At 37.9% G+C, this 12,157-nt stretch overlaps 1 protein-coding gene across 4 annotated transcripts in view; it reads left to right on the forward strand.

Moving 5' to 3' along the window:
* The first annotated feature begins 6,085 nt into the window (after window positions 1-6,085).
* The window catches only part of STRBP (spermatid perinuclear RNA binding protein), a 101,677-nt gene continuing 95,605 nt past the window's right edge, over window positions 6,086-12,157 (forward strand). For 3 of the 4 annotated variants that reach the window (XM_017874796.1, XM_017874792.1, XM_017874793.1), the window contains exon 1: window positions 6,087-6,234. The gene's annotated coding sequence lies outside the window, so the exon portion shown is untranslated. Of the gene's footprint in view, window positions 6,235-12,157 lie in introns of all 4 variants that reach the window. The other variant, XM_017874795.1, reaches the window with a different exon arrangement.

Genomic DNA, 12,157 nt, shown 5'->3' on the forward strand with positions numbered 1-12,157 from the left:
TCAGGTAATCCACCCACCTTGGCCTCCCAAATTGCTGGGATTACAGGCATGAGCCACCATGCCTGGCCTTATTGAATTTTTATGATTTGTATACAGTAGATATTTGTTAACTGAATAGTAAATGAGATTGGCATGGTTCTCGTTCTTACCCTAACTCCAGCTTTAAGAATTAAGATCAGAGTGGCTGTAATGATTGGGTGAGCTATGTAAGTAATGGGCTTCAGACTGGGCACAGTGGCTCATGCCTATAATCCCAGAGCTTTGGAAGGCTGAGGCTGGAGAATCGCTTGAGCCCAGGAGTTGGAAACCAGCCTGGGCAACATAGCGAGAACCTGTCTCTACAATAAAACAATTAATCAGTCATGGTGGTGCATGCCTGTAGTCCTAGCTACTTGGGAGGCGGAGGTGGGAGGATCGCTTGAGCCCAGGAGTTCGAGGCTGCAGTGATCTGTGATTGTGCCACTGCACTCCAACCTGGGTGACAGAGTGAGATCCCATCTCTTTAAGAAAAAAAATAGATAAATAAACTGGGTTTTGGCATCAGGCACCTCCACTGACTTAGTTACATGCTTGCCTAAGACCACTAACCCAGGAACAGTGGAATCACTCCCCATACCAAGTGATTGTTAACGAGAGGAACAAAAATGTGGACACCAGAAACTATAATGTGAAGCAGTCTATAAAATTTTGTTTTAAAAAATCAGCCAGGATTTTGTACATATAGATATACCCACACACATATGAACACATGTACATAAATGTCAAGATTGATAATACTAAGATTTTCATATTTGTTCATTCATATCTGTATGAATATAGTATAGGTAGGTACAGGTGTCAGAGAGGAAATAAAACTTTTTTGAGAATGAAGAGGAGGGAGAATTAATGTTACACTTGGGATGGGATGAGGGAAGTCTTTCTGGAGAGGTCGCGTTTGACCTGACTCTCGAGAAGGATGGTCTTTTTTGCAGAACCTTTCTTAGCATAATGAGTCATGAAGAGCCCCAGCTCTGTAGACAGGTGGTCTGATTCTTTTTTTTCTCTTAATTTTTAATAAAAAAAAATTATTTCCATAGGTTTTTGGGGGAACAGGTAGTATTTGGATACATGAGTAAGTTCTTTAGCTGTGATTTGTGAGATTTTGGTGCACCCAGCACCCAAGCAGTATACTGAACCTGATTTATAGTCTTTTATTGCTCACCACCCATCATTCTTACGCCTTTGCATCCTCATAGCTTAGCTCCCACTTATTAGTGAGAACATACGATGTTTAGTTTTCCATTCCTGAGTTACCTCACTTAGAATAATGGTCTCCAGTCCCATCCAGGTTGTTGAGAATGTCATTCATTCCATTTTAGGGCTGAGTAGTATTCCATTGTGTGTGTGTGTGTGTATGTATATGTGTGTGTGTGTGTATACATGTATATATACCACACTTTATCCACTCATTGATTGATGGACATTTGGGCTGGTCCACATTTTTGCAATTTTGTGAATTTTGCTGCTGTAAACATGCATGTGCAAGTATCTTTTTCATATAATGACTTCTTTTCCTCTGGGTTGATACCCAGTAGTGCGATTGTTGGATCAAATGGTAGTTCTACTTTTAGTGATTCTTTTTTTTGAGACGTAGTCTTGCTTTGTCAACCAGGCTGGAGTGCAGTGACGCAATCTTGGCTCATTGCAGTCTCCGCCTCCCAGGTTCAAGCAATTCTGCTGCCTTGGCCTCCTGAGTAGCTGGGACTACAGGTGCGCACCACCATGCCTGGCTAATTTTTGTATTTTTAGTAGAGACAGGGTTTCACCATGTTGGCCAGTCTGGTCTCAAACTCCTGACCTCAGGTGATCCATACGCCTGGGCCTCCTAAAGTGCTGGGATTACAGGTACGAGCCGCCCTGACCAGCCGCAGGTGGTCTGATTCTAGTCCTGGCTCTGTCACAGACTAGCTGCTTGATCTCAGGTAAGTGACTTCATTCCTCTAAACTATTGTTTCCTCTGTCCAATTGGTATAATCATATTCTCCACAGACAGTTTTTGAGGATTAAATGAAGTAATTCATTGTAAAAGATGTAGTTGAGTATCTGGTCATTTTAACTATTACGATTTTGTGGGTAGGCCTTTTGAAGCTGAATTTAGTCAATTCTGTTCTCCTGCCTTAATAAAGTTATCAAGTTTCGAAAAACGAACCTGGTGGCTATACTTTTCCATTTATCAGTTACACACTCTGAATAACTGAGATTTTGTCAGGATTCTTCTTGAATTGAAGAATTTGTTGCAGACTGAGAAAACACCAGTCACAAGTTCATTGCGTTGTATTGCTCTCCCTTGAGTTTCAGTCCACTGATTAGGTTGGAAGGGTGAGCTTCCCTGCTTATGTAAGACTGTACTTTTCAAACTACTTCTGTGACTCTTAGTAAGTGGACCTTCATTGTAGCTTTGGGGAGCACATAGGCGGGTGATGATTATTTTTCAGGAAACAGAATCTACAGAGCCGGGGAAAAGCCTTTATGGCTAAGTGGTCATTTCAGTATTATAACCCTGGTCTCCTGACATAGTTCTATTTTTTTCTTTAATTTTCTGTGAAGTCTAGTCATCAGACCTGAATTTGCACTTAATCTCTGCCATTTACTAGTTGCATGATCTTGTAAGAGTTTTACAATTTATGAGTCTGGCCCTTTCATCTGTGAAACATTGAGATTTTGAACCACACAGGAATGTCTTGATGCAGAATTTATTTTGCTTAATTTTTAATAAGAATTGCTTCGTATAACGCTGTATGGGAATATGTATTTGTGTGTTTAAGACTCAAATTTATTCACTTATTGGTGTCTTGCCTGGTAGGAAGTGTCTCTATTTCTAGATTGTCTTCAGTGTTCTTATCCTGCTTATCTGTGGATAATATTTTTGATAGTGATGTGAAGGATCCATCTTGAGAAAGCCAAGGACATCTGGGAATGTTTGACAGGCGAATAACAACTAAATAATTGAATCCGCTTCTCACATCATTACTGGCGTTGCTTATTCTTTCCCCTTTTTCTCTCTCTTTTTTGGCTAGGGAGGGGCTTAGGGGTGTCAGTATTATTCAAATGGTTGGACAGTTTAAAATCTTGCAGCTAATAAATACACAAATTTTAGTAGTTTGAAGTTTGTTTCCACTGGAAATTCAGGCAGGAGATCCTTTTTACATATGAAAATCATTCTACAAATGCTTATCAATTATTAATATATACTGTTTTCCTCCTGATCCCCTGTCCGAGGTAGGTGAATATAAAGTTCTGTAAGTACCATATTGGAAATGACAAAATACGGTAATTGAAACTCATTAGAGCAAATTCTTTTTATAGTCTTACCTTCCCCTGAAGTGTTAAATGTATAACCATGCTTTTATTTATTAAGTGGCTGAGTTGTTAGGAAAATCCTAATGTTGAATTTTCTAATAACTGAGAAAAATCTGTATTAAGGAAGAAGTTTTGCATTTTACTTTTCTTCTTCAGAGCAAAAGATTGGGAAAAATACTAAGGTTGACTTGAAAGTGTCATTCAGGAGTAAGAACGTTCTTTTTGAGTTGGTGTCTATTTTAGGGGTTAGATGAGAAGTCATCTTGTAAAAAGCAAGATTATTTTCCATAGATTATGGAAGTTTTCTCTTTCTAGTATGTAGCAAACTGAGTACTTATTCAGTTGCAGTTTATTAATACTATTATATTGGATATACCATGAGTCAAATTATAGTCTGTAAATTATTACTCTGATGTGATGAGTTAGGAGGACACTATATTAGCAATTCAGTATTTTAAAGTTATCCATATTAGGAAAATAGTATAGCAGCTGTTTATAGTTGAACCGATTTGGCCTAAATTTAAAAAATTATACATCAGTCAGGAAGACCAAAACTTAATTTAGCAAAAATTTAATATAGGCTGAGAAGCTTTTTAAAGAATTGCGTATAATGTGCACAGAATTAGATAATGGATTAGTCATAATCCTTGTTTATGACAAAGTTTCATTGGTCTGCAATAAGCACTTGTTTAACCACCACTGGGAGGGAAAATAAGGTAGGTACTTACTGTAATAACCTATATGTGACTTCCAGGTTTCCCCAACTATCCTATCGCCATGGCTTCCCTCGACAGAATTCAAGCTTGAATTTTGTATTCATCCTCTTTCTGTTTTTATATGTCTTTATCACATCTTTATGGATTCTTAGAAGGAATCCTTTTTTATTTTGATTTTATTTTTTATAAAAAGGTTATTCTATGATGTAATTATTTGGGAGTTAGTGTTTTTACTTAGTGTAATGCTAAAATTTATTCATATTGTTGCATGTCATTGTAGTTCATTCACTTTGTCAAATAATCTATTATCTTAATGTACATACTTTAATTCATTTACCTGTGAATGGACGTTTCACATTTTTTCCGGGTTTTTGCTATTGTGAACAGTTTTGCTGTGAACATTCTAATATGTGTCTCTTGTTTGTACATGTGTGAGTTTCTCTTGGCATATACCTAGGAGTAAAATCCCTGCATAATAGGTTGTGGGACTGTTAACAATTTGTGGAAGTAAAACTGAACATTTTTTCCCACCGTCAATACGTAAAAGCCCCTGTGGGTTCACATTTTTTCCAGTTCTTGGTATTTTAGACTTCTAATGTTTTGGAACTTGAATAGATGTAAAATGGTATTTCATTTTTATTGCATTTAGTTGATTTTTTTTTTTTTTTTTTTTTTTTGAGACGGATTCTTGCTCTGTCGCCCAGACTGCAGTGCAGTGGCATGGTCTCGGCTCACTGCAACCTCCGCCTCCCGGATTCTTGATGTTTATCTTTTGTTGGATGTATGTATTCCAAAAATCTTGTTTGTAACTTGTCTTTTCTGCATCTTAGGGTATTTTTTGATGACCAAAAGTTCTTGATTTTAATACTCAGATTTATTTTATAGTTACACTTTTGTGTCTTTAAGAAATAATTGACTTTTGTTTCTCTCATTTTGTATGCCCATTTCTGTTAACTCTGTAGCTGACACTTATTTAAAGGCTTGAGATTGCAGTGGTAGAGTAGATGAAAAGGAAGAAGATAGTTTAAGAAAATGAAACAACAGTAAGCGTTTTCAAATATAATGATATGTATTACTACAAATTGCTCATTCCCAACCCCTGAATAGAAAATAAGCCTCTGTTAAAAGTTAGATTCACATTTTTTTTTTAATACAAGTATCTGAATAAGGTTCACTGGTCTGCTGCCATGACTTTGCCCTAAACTCTCAGCAGCCTATATGTTTCTTGAATGATTTACCCTTTCTCTGAACCTTGTTTATACATATATATATATATATAATTTTTTTTTGGTATGGCAACCATTGGTGAGAAAAATGAGTATGACCTGTGTAATTTATCTAGACAAACTTATTACTTATTTTGAAAATTATTTTTATTGCTGAGTTTCATTCTGCTTATCAACATTGAATGGTAAATACCCATATCTCTTGTCACTTCCATGTATGCACTCTGTTCTCTAGCCGATTTGAAATCTGGAAACCTCCCTCACCAGCACACAAACATGTACACGTATACCCCATACTCTTTTAGAGCCATCCTCTTTACATGTTGTTTCTGCTGTTGGGAAAGTGTACATGGTGAACTTCTTGTGGTTTACTAATAAGAGTATGATTGTTGCCATCACAAAAATAACGTAATGTATAGTACTTTATCAAATGCTTTTACATTTTTTCATTTAATTCTTAGCACAAATCTATGTGATTAGCTGGGCAGGTTATCATCCCACTTTAGGGTGTGTCGTTAATACCGAAGGTTGAAGACATAAAGTCAAGTGCTTTCCTGGTATTTGTAGATGCCTAGTATTTGTTGGTTAGATGGATGAATAAATGGCTAGTTATGCTCACCCTAATGTTCTTTTGATTACACCATAGCATCATATTTAACTGTGCCCCAGCTGAGGTCTTGATATATAGTAGAAACTAGAATGTTTATTGACTAAGACTTCTAAGTATTATGAGTAACTAGTTCTAGACTAGCCTTCTTGCCATAAACAACTATGAAACTCAACAAAATATATGTGGGGACATTTTCAGGCTTTGGGCAACAGGCAGCACAGGATTGTAATCTTGACATTGATGATGAGGGCTCAGTGATTACTCCTGTTCTCTGCCTGAGGACAATTTGCTGAACTGGAGTGCAAGCAGAGCGTGGTCACCTAACCATGCCGAGGAGGCAGAGGTTAGAGTTTGGTACACTTGAGACAGCTAACGTCTTCGGGGAAGGGAACCAGACAAGAAGAAGCTGTAGAAGAGAGGTTCCCAAATGTTTGTGTGTGAGCCTCTTGTGAATTCTTGGCAGAGTGTTGGGCTATCCATGATTGGGAAAGACTGTGGAGGGTTTATCAGGTGGCTGCCACAGGGTTGGCAGTGGAGCAAATACTATAAGTATGTGGCTAGGGGATGTTATAACTTTGTCCCAGCCACAATTGAGAGACCTCCCAGGCATCTGGATGAAATGCTAGGGAGACCATGTGGTAAAGCTGGGATAAGCAATACTATTAAATCATAGCCATACTTATTAATGTATATATTGTTTATAGATGCTTTTATACTACAATGGCAAGGGTCAGTAGTTGCCACAGAGACTGTGTGGCCCACAGAACTACAATATTTACTATTTTGCCCCTTAAGAAAAAGTTTGCTGACTCCTGCCCTAGAGTAAGTCCTATTCTAGGACTCTCCTGACGACTAACTGTGCACTAGCTAAGGTCTGTAAGCAAATCCTGGCAAAATCTGCAGGGAAGGCAGAACTTGGCGGCTGAGTTCTGCCAGGTTACAGGACTTAGGAAACATCTTGGGCTTTCCATAGATCTGTCCTAACAAAAGTATTACTGGAGTTAAAATTAGAATGTTTTGGAACAGTATTACCTTCTTTTGTGCTTTTTGCAACCTTCATAGTAGTGACAGTGACTTTAGCCAGCACCCTCTAATACTTTGAATGTCTTGTTTACTCACCTAGATAATTCTGTGTTGGAATATGTCTCATTCCACTTAAAAAAAAAAAGTTACAATCTTCTTTGATGGAGAACTTTATTACATCTTCTACTCAATATCAACGTTTAGTTTACATTGAGTACTTATTTTGCTAGTACTGGAAGGCTAAAACCAAAGCTAAAGTAGCTTCTTGCTAAAGAGGAGCAAAGTTTGTTTTGTTTCTACGTATCTTAACATATTCACATGATTTTAAAAATATTTTGAAATTAGAAATTGTTTAAAGCTTATAGACAGAATAGAATATGATAAACAACTGTGTATTCACCACAAATATATCTTTCATATTGTAATGTTTTACCAAACTTGTTTCATATTTTTTACCCTAAGAAATAGTAGCTCAGATATGTATTATGTGTATATCCCTCCTTGATGTGTTCTTTTTTTGAACTTTTTATTATACTTTAAGTTCTGGGATACATGTGCAGAAGTTGAAGGTTTGTTACATAGGTATGCATGTGGCCATGGTGGTTTGCTGCACCCATCAACCTGTCATCTACATTAGGTATTTCTCCTATTGCTATCCCTCCCCTAGCCCCCCACCCCACTTCCCTGATGTGTTCTAATCCTTCTTTACCAAAGGTAACCACTCTCCTGAATTTTTTGTCATTACTTTGAATGTTTTTTATACTAAAAAAGTATGTCTGTATCTCTCTCCATAAATGATATGTAACATTATCTTACGTTTTTTGAAGCTTATATTCAGGGCATCACTTTGTTCATGCTATTCTGCAACTAGCTTTTTCCTCCAGCATTGTTTTTGACTTTAGATATGATGAAATGGATCACTGTCATTCATAAACCGTGCAGTGTATATCTTTATTCTCTTGTTGAAGGACATTTAGATTGCCAGTATTTTGTGATTATGCACAAAATCAGTGCTACAGTAAATGTTGTTGTTGTCTGTCTTATTGGTTTTCTGTGTTGAAGTTGCTCTAGATGCTGTAACCAGAAGCAGTGTCTTTGCTTATAGGGTATCCACATCTTTGACGTTATCAGTTATTATTAAATTGCTCCTCGAGCTGTTTTTTTTTTTATTCTTTTACAATTTCACCTGCTTTGGTTTTATGCAATTAGACATAATGGACTTTCCAAAGCAGACATGCTGTGCCTGAAGAAAATATGACATGAAAATCTCATTTTACCACAGAAACATGGAAATTTGGTTGTTTAGATTCTTGATAAATTTGTTCATGTTTTAAAAAATCTTCTTTGCTGGGCATGGTGGCTCACGCCTGTAATCCCAGCACTTTGGGAGGCCAAGACAGGCAGATCACCTGAGGTCAGGAGTTCGTGACCAGCCTGACCAACATGGTGAAACCCTGTCTCTACTAAAAATACAAAATTAGCTGAGTGTGGTGGTGGGCGCCTGTAATCCCAGCTACTCAGGAGACTGAGGCAGGAGAATTGCTTGAATAGGGGAGGCGGAGGTTGTAGTGAGCCGAGATTGCGCTATTGCACTCCAGCTTGGGCAACCAGAGTGAAACCCATCTCAAAAATAAAAAAAAAAAAAAAAAGAAAGAAAAAAATATCTTATTGTGGAAATGTTCAGACATACACAAGTAGAATGAGCCCCAGTGAACCGTAAAGAACCCCCTGTCATTTATTTTCAATACCTATCAACATATGGCCAATTGTATTTTACTTCCTTGCCCCTGCAACTGGATAATTTTTTTAAAATCCCAGATTTCCACATACGTTCATCTGTAAGTAGTTTGGTATGTATCTCTAAAAGGTATGACTCTCTCATCCCCAAATGAAACTCACATAATACCATTATCACACTCCAGAATTAATTCCAAAATCAAATATTCAGTGTCCAAATTTCCCCAGTTGTCTGTTTTTTAGCTTTACGGTATTTAAAGTATGATTACATTGCAAAAACATATACTTTTAAGGAATAGTTTTAATTGATCTCATAGGAATATACTTGCAGATTTCTCATGTATCATAGAATCATATTTAAGTAGACTTAAAAAAGTAGAAAGTAATCTAGGTATAGTTCACTCCTTTTCCTTTATAAACGATGGAATTGAGGCTCAGAATTGAGGTTTGTTCACAATTGGTGAGCACATTAGGAGTCGAGCTGGAACTATAATACAGATCTTTTGACCCTAATCTGTTGCTTTTACACCAATTACATTGGATGGCCTATCTTAGATTCTTCTTTTGTCCGTTACCTCAGAATTATTTTTTCCAGTGGCTTTTCATAAATATCAGTAGTACTAATCTTGTGATTTATGTCAGGTTTTAAAAGGAGTTTGTGAAAGGGTTGAATTATAATATCAACACTTGAGCCAAAGATACTGAATTGTTCTGAAAAGCTACTTGTCTTTTCTGACCTAGATACACAGTTTCCAACTGTGGCAGAGGATGCCAGAAAGAGAAGAATGCGTATTAGCAGAAGCCTGGAAATTAAATTACTGTTTTACTGAAGGATCTAATATACTTATTAATTTTTAGTACTTTTAAGTAGTATAAGAGAATTTTCCTGTATGGACACAATATTGGTGAATCTATGTTTTTTGTTTGTAGGTTAAAACCTATTGATTTTGCCAAGCTGAAAATAAAATGACTTCTACTTATTTAAAAATTGGTAATTTGTTAACATTACTGCTTGCTTATGACTGGATTACAGGTTCTAAGTTCCTTTTGCAAACTTGCCTCATTAAGAGAAATAATTGTGTCCATTCTGTCTGCAGATTACGGGTTTTGTTTTGTTTCGTTTTGTTTTGCCATGCTTTGTGGTACAGAACGGCAACAGAAGGTCTTTTGAGAATCAAAGACACTGTTTTAAGCTTGTTTACCAAGGTATTGGTTTATCCTTCAGTGTTAAGTGTGCTTCAGCAGGCAGAGGAGTACAGAGAATATTTGAATTCTTTTTGTTTTTGAGATGGAGTTTTGCTCTTGTTGCCCAGCTGGAGTGCAGTGGTGCGATCTCGGCTCTCTACAACCTCTGCCTCCCAGGTTCAAACAATTCTCCTGCCTCAGCCTCTCCAGTAGCTGCAATTACAGGCGCCTGCCACCACACCCGGCTACTTTTTGTATTTTTAGTAGAGACAGAGTTTTGCCATGTTGGCCAGGCTGGTCTCGAACTCCGGACCTCAGGTGATCCGCCCGCCTCGGCCTCCCAAAGTGCTGGGATTACAGGCGTGTGAGCTACCGTGCCCGGCCAAATATTTGAATTCTTAACTGTTTCTTGGCACATTACCCCTTTTTCCTTTTGGTCAGATTGTCACAAAATCTGTAAATTCTAAAAATAGTCTGATGACCTCTATTACTCCCTTTTAGTTAGAAAAAAATAAATAGCTACAGAGTCATGTACTGTTCTGGTGCCGTTTCATGTTTGATCGTGGTTTAAAGGAATAGATGCCAACTTGAGCTTTTTAAAGATCACTGTGTGAAATCAAATATCTATCTGCTGTTTGATTTGTTTGTGGAGACAGAGTGATGTGAATTGGAAAAGATGATGGGGACCCCGATTCTAGGGTTAGTTCTGCAAGTACTTCGCTGTGTGATCATAGACAAATCATTTAACATCTTTGTATATTTGTGCTTTCCCATTTTAAAAGATTATAAAACAAATTTGTTCTTTACTACTTTTCAGGATCATGTGAGCACTGAATGTGATCCTGTAAGGGAAAATATTTGAGAAATTCGTTTGTGTTTCTCCTTTATGCCAGACATGGTTCTAGGTGTGCAATACAGGGTAAACAAAGGCACCATCTGCCAGTGGTAAATCCTATGCAGAAAAATAAAACAGATGTGCTTTGGGAGGGGCTGCTGTGAGAGAGGTTGCTTTTTTTTTTTTTTTTGAGACAGAGTCTTGCTCTGTTGACCAGGCTGGAGTGCAGCAGTGGGACGATCTTGGCTCACTGCAACCTCCGCCTCACAGGTTCAAGCAGTTCTCCTGCCTCAGACTCCCGAGTAGCTGAGACTACAGGCGCCCGCCACCATGCCTGGATAATTTTTCTAATTTTAGTAGAGATGGGGCTTCACCATATTGGTCAGGCTGGTCACGAACTTTTGACATCAGGTGATGCACCTGCCTTTGCCTCCCAAAGTGCTGGGATTGCAGGTGTGAGCCACTGCGCCTGGCCAAGGTTGCTATTTTACATAGGGTGGTCAGAGATAGTCTCTTAAGATGACATTTGAGCAGACACCTGAAGAAGTGAGAGAAGGGGTGATGTGGATATTGGGGGCAAACTAGCAAGTGGAAAGGCTCTGAGGTGGGAGCCTCAGCAAGGATACTAGTGTGAATAGAGCACAGTGAGTGAGGAATAGTGATAGAGGTTGAGGCCAAGAAGTTAATGGGAATCAGATTATTAGGGCCTTATAGCCTTAATTATTATGAAGTATTTACTCAGAGACAGGAAACTATTAGAAGGTTTTGAACAGAGAAATGCCGTTACCTAATTTAGATTCTTTTTTTTCTTTTTTAGGGATGGGATCTTGCTGTGTTGCTCAGGCTGGCATGCAATGGAGTGATCATAGCTCACGACAGCCTCAAACTCCCAGGCTCAAGTGATCCTCCTGCCTCAGCCTCCCAAGTAGCTAGGACTAAAGGCACATGCCACCGTGCCTGGCTAAATTTTTTGTAGAGAGAGGGTCTTGTTATATTGCCCAGGCTGTCTTGAACTCTTGGGCTCAAGCAGTCCTCCCATCTTAGCCTCCCAAAGTGTTAGGATTACAGGTGTGAGTCACTGTGCCTGGATGCTAATATAGATTAGCAGGAATACTCTGGATGCTTTTGCTGAGAATAAACTCTGGGGAAGGGTTTATTTTCAGGTGGGGAAGTAAGATGACTAGTTGGAAGGCAATGTATAATCCAAGTGAGAGATGGTCATTGCTCCGACCAGGTTGTTTATAGTGGATGTGGTTAAAAGTGTGTTAAAAGTGTGTCATTACTTTGAATGTTTTTTATACTAAAAAAGTATGTCTGTATTTCTCTCCATAAATGATATGTAACATTATCTTACGTTTTTTGAAGCTTATATTCAGGGCATCACTTTGTTCATGCTATTCTGCAACTAGCTTTTCCTCCAGCATTGTTTTGACTTTAGATATGATGTGGTTAAAAGTTATTTTATTTTATTTTTTAAAGACACATG

This window comes from Rhinopithecus bieti, unplaced genomic scaffold (assembly GCF_001698545.2).
Source record: "Rhinopithecus bieti isolate Rb0 unplaced genomic scaffold, ASM169854v2 scaffold_7967, whole genome shotgun sequence".
Lineage (NCBI taxonomy): Eukaryota > Metazoa > Chordata > Mammalia > Primates > Cercopithecidae > Rhinopithecus > Rhinopithecus bieti.